The sequence below is a fragment of the Myotis davidii genome, unplaced genomic scaffold (assembly GCF_000327345.1).
Source record: "Myotis davidii unplaced genomic scaffold, ASM32734v1 scaffold189, whole genome shotgun sequence".
Lineage (NCBI taxonomy): Eukaryota > Metazoa > Chordata > Mammalia > Chiroptera > Vespertilionidae > Myotis > Myotis davidii.
In genome coordinates, this window is record NW_006383017.1 from 6015680 (window position 1) to 6025028 (window position 9349).

The 9349-nt window shown below is 44.7% G+C and overlaps 1 long non-coding RNA gene across 4 annotated transcripts in view; it reads left to right on the top strand.

The window, feature by feature from the left end:
• The window catches only part of LOC102771423, a 271101-nt gene that overhangs the window by 117419 nt on the left and 144333 nt on the right, over positions 1-9349 (top strand). The window contains exon 5 of one of the 4 annotated variants that reach the window (XR_001512411.1): positions 1146-2218. The exons of the other annotated variants lie outside the window; for them this stretch is intronic. This is a non-coding gene — a long non-coding RNA (uncharacterized LOC102771423). Of the gene's footprint in view, positions 1-1145; positions 2219-9349 lie in introns of those variants that run through there. 4 annotated transcript variants of the gene reach the window in all.

Sequence of the window (9349 nt, forward strand, 5' to 3'; positions counted from 1 at the left end):
ATGTATGATATATATATATATATATATATATATACCGGAAATGAAGGAGGGGGAGGTAGCTACAATTATTAATAAATGCATTTATATGTTGTATAAAAAGACACAAAATTCTAAGAAATTCTGTCATTATACACATCATTGTTTTTCTAATTGAAATTAAAAAGCAGTCAAAATGACTTCCTTGGGCAATCTAGTGTTAAAACAGTTCCATCATCCCATCACTAACAACTTGCATTGTGCTTGGTACACAGAAGGTGAGCGTACATGTTTGTGAAGAATTTTAAAGGGTCAGGACTCTAGGCTTCTCTACTATACTTTCTGGGACACTTGCCACTCATATGATGAGCAAATATGACTTTACATAGAGTGCCTCAGAAGATATGTGAAAAGGAGCAGAGGACTTTTGCGTTGCCTCCTTGAGCTGCCTGGTGCAAGGATCAATGAATATTGAGACTGCTGCTAGAGGTCGGTTCACCCCCGATCCACTCACACCACCGTTAAACTATGATTGGTTCTCAAACTTGATTTCACATTAGAATTGCCTGGGATGCTTAAAAACAAAAAACAAAAACAAAAAACTACCCCAGCCATGTGGCTCAGTTGGTTGGAGCATCATCCTGTACACGAAAAGGTGGTGGGTTTGGTTCCCAGTTGGCACAAGCAAGAGGCAACTGATCAATGTTTCTCTCTCTCTCTCTCTCTCTCTCTCTCTCTCTCTCTCTCTCTCTCTCCCCCTCTCCCTTCCTTTCTCTAAAAATCAATTTTTAAAAAATCTGATGCCTGTCTAACTCCCAAATTAATTGATATAATGTATCAATTGATATGATATATGTACTGGGCATGGGGACTACCAGGTGATTCCCATGTGCAGCCATAGTTTCTACCCACTGTGGCTCATGATGAGTAGTTAAAAAACTGTGAAGGTCTTGCCATTATTCATGCAATTAAGGTATGGTGAGACCGCTGCTGGTGGTGTGATCATAGTAAAACAGATGAAGGATCTATAGAAGTGTGCTGTAATGTAAGATTCAAGGGGGTAGGACTTCTGGAATAGAATGATGCCTAAATCAGGTGGCATCAGGAATAGCATTTTGATGAAGCTGGTAGCAGCTGAATGGCCCTTAACTTTCAATTTTGTCTCCCAGTCTACACAGCTCCCCCCTCATGCCCTCACTCTGGGCAAACCAACCTCATCCATCCATACTGCCCCGGAGGACTGGACTACAGGAGGGGAGCCTCCTGTCAGCTGGACTCTGAGCTGCGGAAACCCCGGGCAGACACTGAGCCTGCTATCCTCTCAGAGCAATTTAGAGATTGTCTTGGGCCTGGCACCAGGAGCTCCATGGATTAAGACTTCTTTTCCAGACTCCCCATCAATTTCCGAGTGTTTCCCTCTCCTCGGCATTGCTCTTCTGATAAAGTAGCCCAAGTGTGATGGCCAGGGGGTGGCTTCTTAGGACAGGGTCCCAGCGACACCAGAGCAGCTCACAAAGCTTCGACTGGAAGCCACAGGATTCCTCTTCCCAGCTCTGGCCAGGACCAACGGCGAAGTGTGTGGTGGCAGAAAACGTTCATTTCAATGGTAACTGTGTGGAGAGACACAGGAATTTTAAAAGGTAAATCATGCTAAAATGGCGAATGGGGGAAATGAAACAGTGAACAGCCTATGGTAGGCTTCACGATGGAAAGAGAATTCTTGTACCCACGACTTCTCGATCTGTTACACAGCCAAGTTCCCTGTAAGTCACGCTGGTAGGGAAACACCAGCTCACTCATTTTCTTCTCCCCCAACCTCTTTTCCTTTGCTCCTCCCCCTTTCTTCTTTTCTTTTTCCCAGTAGCATTTTTAGGAGCAAGGGAATATATCCTGGTACAGTCAGCAAAGAGGCGGGGAGGGAGGGGCACCTAACACTTCCTGAGCCTTGCCCACATGCCAGGGGCATTATGTAACAAAAATCTCTTTTAATCCCCACAAGATGGGTAATACTATCTATTTTTTTAGAGATTAGGAAAATCAGGCTTAGGTAATAGAGTGCAAGTTTCCAAGGAGGCAGAACTCGCAGGTGTGAGAGCCGGGATTACAGCTCTGAGCTCTGTGACTCCGAAGCGCAGTGTCTTCACATCATACTGGGCTGGGGACTGCTCTCTCCCAAGGAACCAATGGAGTCTGTTGGTTGTGTCTACAGATGAAGAAAATGGCCTAAGTGGGCCCCTGGTTAGACTAGACCAGTGGTCGGCAAACCGTGGCTCTCGAGCCACATGAGGCTCTTTGGTCCCTTGAGTGTGGCTCTTCCACAAAATACCACGTGTGGGCGCGCATGTACAGTGCAAAGTTGACTTAAAACTTTAAGTAAAGTTTATTAAGTTAATTTTAGGGAACGTTGTGGAGTGAAAGAAGATGTAGTGTTGAGGATTGAGAAAGGTATGTTGAGATGGTTTGGGCATATAGAGAAGATGAATGAAAGGAGACAGACGAAACAAGTATACAAGACGAGTGTGGATGGGAGAGTTGGAAGGGGTCGACCTCAGCGAAAATACCTCAATCAGATTGAGGACGTTTTTAGCAAAGGCCAGCTTAGGAGTACCCTAATTAAGTTAATAACAATGTCCCTACCTATATAGTTTAAGTTTAAAATATTTGGCTCTCAAAAGAAATTTCAATCGTTGTACTGTTGATATTTGCCTCTGTTGACTAACGAGTTTGCCGACCACTGGACTAGACCATCAGGGCAGGCTATCATTTCAGCTTGGATCTGCCTTGTTCCCTCATTCCATCCTCTTCTCAACACAAGTGGGTGCGGGTGACCCTGCATGAATCCAAATGAACAATTAGGGGAGGGGACACCATGACCAGAGGGGCAGACCCACTCTAGGAATTAGTTCTACACATTCTGCAACTTGACTGTTTCTCAGGGCACACATTCCTCAGATCTGTAGGAGACAGAAGGGAGAGAGTCAAAGAGAGCAGAGCCCAGGTAAGTAAAAGACCTGGGAGCACGAGCAGCAGCAAATTCAAATGCCATCCACAATGATCGGCGCTCAGATTCAGGTCTTGCCAGGCCATGCGCTGCTGGAAGGAGGTTTCACTGGAGTCAAAGAGTTGCCTCTGGCCAGGCCCATTTCTCCCCTGGGGAGCGGCAGACCTGCAGCGAAGGGAATTTGAAATTGTGTCCCACAAAATGAGTAAGATCAAACACAGGCAAAGGAGCCATTCCTTGGATCTCTTTGAGTTCTTGTATATTACTATCCAATAATGGGTGGGCTGTACCATTCAAAAATGGGCACCAATTCTAAAAATAATAACCTTTTTATTAAAAAGCTAGGCTGTAATTTTTTCAGGGGTCAACTGGGTACCACGCATATTACCACAGAATCCCTTTAGGATGTTGGAATGAGGCTGGTTTGTGCTATTACAGGAGGAGAGAGGCTGATGTTTTCCTTCCTCTTTCTGAGGTGGTGGTGGATCAGCTGGCTTTCGAAGCTGGCGACTCTGTAACAAACATGATACCCCACTCCATGGTGTGGGGCTGTTTTTCCAGGAGTGGGCACAGATGGTGTTTCTGTCTCCTCCAGAGAATATTTTCAATGTAAAGTGTCTGAAATAAATTCTTCAACTGAGGCCAAAACAGTCTTCTGGAAAAAATCATATGTGAATAGGAAATAAGAACAGCCTGGCCTGGCGGGGGCTGAAAAAAGTTAAAATGCAGCTGGCTTTTAGAAATGGTAATATTTGTAATAATGTTTGTATTGGGAATGTAATGAGACCTGGGATTGTGGAAGGGAGCCCTGCTTTACCCAGGAAATTTACTGATTGTCTTCCTTTCTCTCCTCTCCCCTCCTCTCCCCTCCCCTCCCCTCCCGTCCCTTCCCCTGCCCTTCTCTTCCCTCCATTCCCCTCTCCTCCTCTCCTCTCTCCTCTCCTCTCCCCTCCCCTTACTTCCTTTTTCTCTCCTCTTCTTTTCCTTCTCTCCCCCTCTTCCTCCACCTCCCTCTTTTGCCATCTCTCTTTCTCTCTCCTTCTAAAACTTTTATGAGCAAGTCAATTACCTGGGATTTTGTTAAAGTGCACGTTTAGACTCTGTAGGTCTGGAGTGAGATCCAAGGTTCTGCATTTCCAACAAGCTGTCCAGTTAGGTAGCCACTCCTGGTCCACAGATCATACTTCAAGTGCCAAGTGCTGGAGGAAGTTCCGCTTAGTTATGTAATGGAGTAACACCATGCTTTGTTGATCTAGTGAATTCGTTATTTCATTAATTCCTTCAACAAGTATTTATAAGAATGCTTTATGCTGGGCACTGAGCTGAGTGTTGGGGATAAAATAATGAGCATAACAGACCCCATCCCTGTCTTTATTGAGCTTAGAGCCTATTGTGTATGGTAAACATTCATTAAATAACCACATATTGAATATAATAGTGCAACTATATTCAACCCAAAGAAGGAATGATGAGATCTTAAAGTGGGGTGCCTTCATCGCGGGGCCAGAGAGGCCCCTTGAGAAAGTGATTCTGAGCTGAGCGAGGAAGAAATAACAATAATTGTTATAATAGCAAGCAGCTAACCATTGTTGAGCATTTACGTTGGGCTGGTTCTTTATTATTTCTGTGCATTATCTCATTTCAGTCCCATCCAACCTTGTAGGGTAGGTGCTCCTATCATCCAATGTTACAGAGGAGAGAACTGAAGCTCAGAGAACTTACACACAAGGTCACACATCTAGGACAGAGCAAATTCAGGACCCCAAAGCAGGTCATACATATTCCTAATGCCTCCACTTAACTGCTTCCATTTATCATCTAGGACCTTAGCTGGGAGACCTCTGAATCAATTCAATCAACAGAATGGGTGGCTTTGCTTCTTGTTGTATCAGCTCAGGGAGGAGCCAGGGCTGCTCCTGCTGAGGTGATGGACAGTGATGGACATGGCTGGGAAGCACTGGGCAAGGTCGGGAATAGCAGTTTGGGTTCTAGCTTTGCCAATGCCTCGCTGTGGCCTGGACAATGGTCATGGCAGCGACCACTTTTCAAGCTTAACAGATGATCATCTCACATTTTCCAGTTGCTTTCATAAGATCAGAGTTAAGTTTGCAGACCTGCATTTGACAGGTGAGAAAACTGCAGCCTGGAGAAGCTAAAGTGGCACCGTTTGTAAGGGGGAGGGTAGGGCTGTGAGAGGGCATTCACCTAGCGCAGCAGCCCTCAGAGGGTGGCCTGTGGACCTGCCATCAGTCATCACGCCCAAGGCCTTTCAGGGGACTATGTGGTCAAAACCCTTTGCACAATAACACCAACACACTATTTACCCTTTCTACTGTGTTGACACTTGCACTGCTGGCTCAAAAGCAATGGCGAGTGAAACTATTGGTGCCTCAGAAAAAGATTCAGTTTGTTATTAATGATGTTAATCGTGTAAGTGGAAGTAACATTTTCCCCAGAGATATGAGGACTTCTGTGAAACACACACACAGAACAATGAAATTTCAGAAGACAAAACAGTAACTGGACACATATGTGATCTCCTCGATCATAAAGGCCCCTGGGACAATAACCTGAAAGTGTTTGCTGCCTTTAATACAGTTGGGGCTTCCAAGCACAAGTTAGACTATTGGAAAACTTGTTTCTGCCACCATGACCTTGTCAACTTTCTTAAAGCCTTTTTAACATGAGAGCAGTGACATTATGAACTAGTGGAAGATCTGCAAAGCTTGGTGAACTAGTATCTTCCAACTGTCTAGTGCATATGGTTAAAAAAAAGTCATGCCTGGGTAAAAGAACCATTGAAAATACAAATGGGCTTTACTATAACAGAGGGTGACGTTCATAAATATAGCTCCAGATTCTACATTATAATTAGCCTCTACAAAAATAGGACCTGTCAGGTTTTGTGTACTATCAAAGAATAGCGATCATTCCCTGAAAAAGCTATTGAACTGTGCCCTTCTCTTCTAGGCATAGATGTATGTGAAGCTAGATTTTCCTCATACGCTTTAATCAACACAACATATCCTGGCAGACCGAAGGCGGAAGCAGGCGTGACCACCACACTGTCTTCTATTAAGTCAGACAGTAAATGTGGAACAATGCTTCTCTTTCTGCCAAATGTTATTTGTTTTGGAAAATATAATTATTTCTTTTAAACTATGTTAACATATAATGAGTTTATTGTTTGTTTTAAATGAGTTAATGAAGAAATAGTTTTAAATGTCTTAGTTGAGATTTTGAATACAATAAATATTGATAGGCATGACACCCATAAACAAAGCTGTGTGGAGTCCTCACTCTTTTTAGTAGCGAAGGGGGTCCTGAGACGAAAAGCTTGCGTACTCCTGGCTGGCACCATGTGCAAGAACCTGGACTCTGAGCCGGGTCTGCCTGGGGTCTCCCCACCATTTTCTAGGACATGAAGGGCCTTGGGAACATTATTCCCACTTTCTCAGCCTTAGTTTTCCCATCTATATAATGGGAATAAAAACAGTAGTTCCTGTCTCCTAAGGTTGCTAACCAAGTTCATTGCTAAACAAGTTCATACAGGTTAAGTGCTAAGCACGTGGCCTGACGGTGCTCGCTCCTGTCTGATCCTGGGAGGAGTGTTCTTTCTGCTCAGTTCACTTTTCTGAGCATCGCTCTCCTCACTTCTCAAACTCATTAGTGGAGTCCCTCAGCTGAGGCCTGCATGCTTGTGCAGATCCCTTCCCTGCTGATTAGAAACACAATAGGGCAGCTTCTGGCTGGAAACTGGTGTCAGCTTAGAAAACAATGCTGTGTAGCTCTGAGTGGAGGTCACTTGCACCGGGGGACAAAGGACGCTGTTTTAAATGCGTAATTCACTCTGCTACCGAGCTGCTCTTTGGATTTGAACTTAGATGTTTCTAGAATTTAGTGGCTCTAATCAAGCATTTTGATTATGAAAGCAAGCATTGCCAACATGCCAACAGGCATCAAGTTGCATTCCATTTCCCAGCAAATACTTATGGAGCCCCTTCTGTGCGATCGGCACTCTTCTGAGCGTGGGAATTAAACAGACAGAGCAAATGACGGCAGGAATGTATATTTGGGGTGTGTCTATCAGAGAAGAGACAAACAAGAAACACACAAGGATACATAGCTTGTTCACTGATAATAGGGACAATGAAGAAAGATAACGAAGGGGGATGGGGAAGGGTGTGTGCTGTGAATGTGGGTTGGATTTTCATTGGGGTGAGAGGAAGTCCTCACCACAAGGTGACTTGGGAGTGAAGGCGTGAGGGAGCGGACCATGTGGGTGTCTGAGCAGGAGAATTCCAGGCAAAGGGAATTGCAGGTACAAAGACAGCATCGCCCTGTGTGTTATAGGAACATCAAGGTGCCCGCTGTGGCTGCAGGTGTGCGGCAGGGGAGGAGGTAAGGGATGCTGGGCCACAAGGGGCATTGTTAGCTGTGACACGCTGATTTGGGAAGCCACTGGGGACTTGTGAGAAGAAAAGTGACATGATCTGAACTTCATTTTGATGGAAGCAGAGAGCCGGACTGGGCAGGAGATCTGGCGGCCGGGGTCAGCGTTGCAGCAATGGAGATCATGCTGCCTGTCAGGATCTGGATGTATTTTGAAGCTGGAGCCAAAGGATTTGCTAAGGAATGGGCTGTGTGATGTGAGAGAAGGAGCAGAGTCCAGGCTCGCTCTGAAGCCTGAGTCACTGGAAGGATGGAATTCCAATAACCCAGACAGACGCCGAGGAAAGGGCAGGTTTGCTGGGGGTGGCGGGGAGGACACCAGAGCTTGGGTTTGATGATGGTAATTTTGGGGTGCTGCCTAGGCATCCACATTTCTTTCTAATGCGCTCAAAGATGATCCCAGGCAATAAAGCAGGTCTCTATTGCTAAGAATTGCTAAAAATCAAGGTGGCTGCATTTCTTTCTTGAAAATAAAAAGCCTGAACTATTACATATAAGAGTATTTATTATTATTATCATTATTTTGAATGTCATTCCAGAACTGAACACCCTATGCCAGGTGCGGTCTTGTTAAAGTTCTGGAAGAAAAGAGTATCTGTTTTGAAACACAATGGCTGTACTTGTGGGACTAAAAATAGCTCAGTGCTCACTCCCCAGCCCCGGGATGTCTAACTGGCTGTCCACTCAGGCCCGGGTGGGCTTGGTGAGCGAGTTTTCAAGGCGCACCTGTCCATTCACACTGCGTCTGCATTTCAGATTGATTGTAATATTCACAGCTCCTTCTGCCTTCCTCACAAATGCACTTTCTCTACTGCATCCTGTCCCCCTCTGGTGCTGTGCTGAGCCTGGCTGCCTGACCCACTGTCATTGATAAGGAAAATAGCATTTGCCCATTTAAAATCATTTGCAGGCTTCATAAATGTGCCAGTTGTACTTTTGTCCAGATATTTGCAAAGGATGTCCAGTAATGTGGACAGCCACCTTTCAATTAATGTGAGGGAAAGGTCATTTCTTTTTCTGTTTAGGGTAAAAGGGACATGCTTTCTTTTTCTTTTTTCAATAGCTTGTTTGCTCAGAAAACAGAGCAAAATCAAAAGAGCGGGGATAGACATTTTTGATTAGGAGGCTAGTCCATTTGTGGGTTGGGGAGAATTGGCCAGAAGCTGATGTTCCTCGTCTATATCATGACACACATTTCCAAAACAAAGAGGAGCAGGGAATGCAGATTTCATAACCTAACATCTCTTGAGCTCCATCCAATGCCAGTACACAAATGCAATGGCAGAGTAAAATACAATAATGTGTTTTGACATAATAATCATGCCTGTTTCTCCTTAATGAGCCAAGCTGGGGTTTCCCAACACTATAGAGGCTGGGCTGGGCTGTCACTTCACCAGATGCACGCCATACTGGTCAGAGGCACTTACTTAATGGGCCATCTAAACACTCGTCTACATGCCAGTGCTGATGCAAACATGACATCTCTGGGCTTGCGAGCTGCTCTGGTGTGCAGACACCTTCCTGGAGTCATGGGATAGGACTTGGAAAGGAATTTATAACTGGGAATACATTTCGTGGCTCAGCTACAGAAAGACATTCACTTTCAGCAACTATGTGAATCCATGGGGCGAGTCCATTCTATTTCAGTTCTGCACAGCTGGCTGGCTGAGCAGATTTTTTTTTCTCTTCTTGGAGCTGAGAGACGTCTCTTTAATGATTTTAGGATGACTGTAGCCAACTCTGCTTGATGATTTTTGTTTTGTTTATATTAACTGTGATATTTCTTCTCGCCTAGGTAATTCCCCATCTTATGAATTTTTTGGCTAATGTATGAGGGCTTGTATTTTATTTTTTTTGGTTGCTTGAAAAAGACACACACACAAAATGATGATGTAGTATAAAGATGCAGAGTTGTTGCAC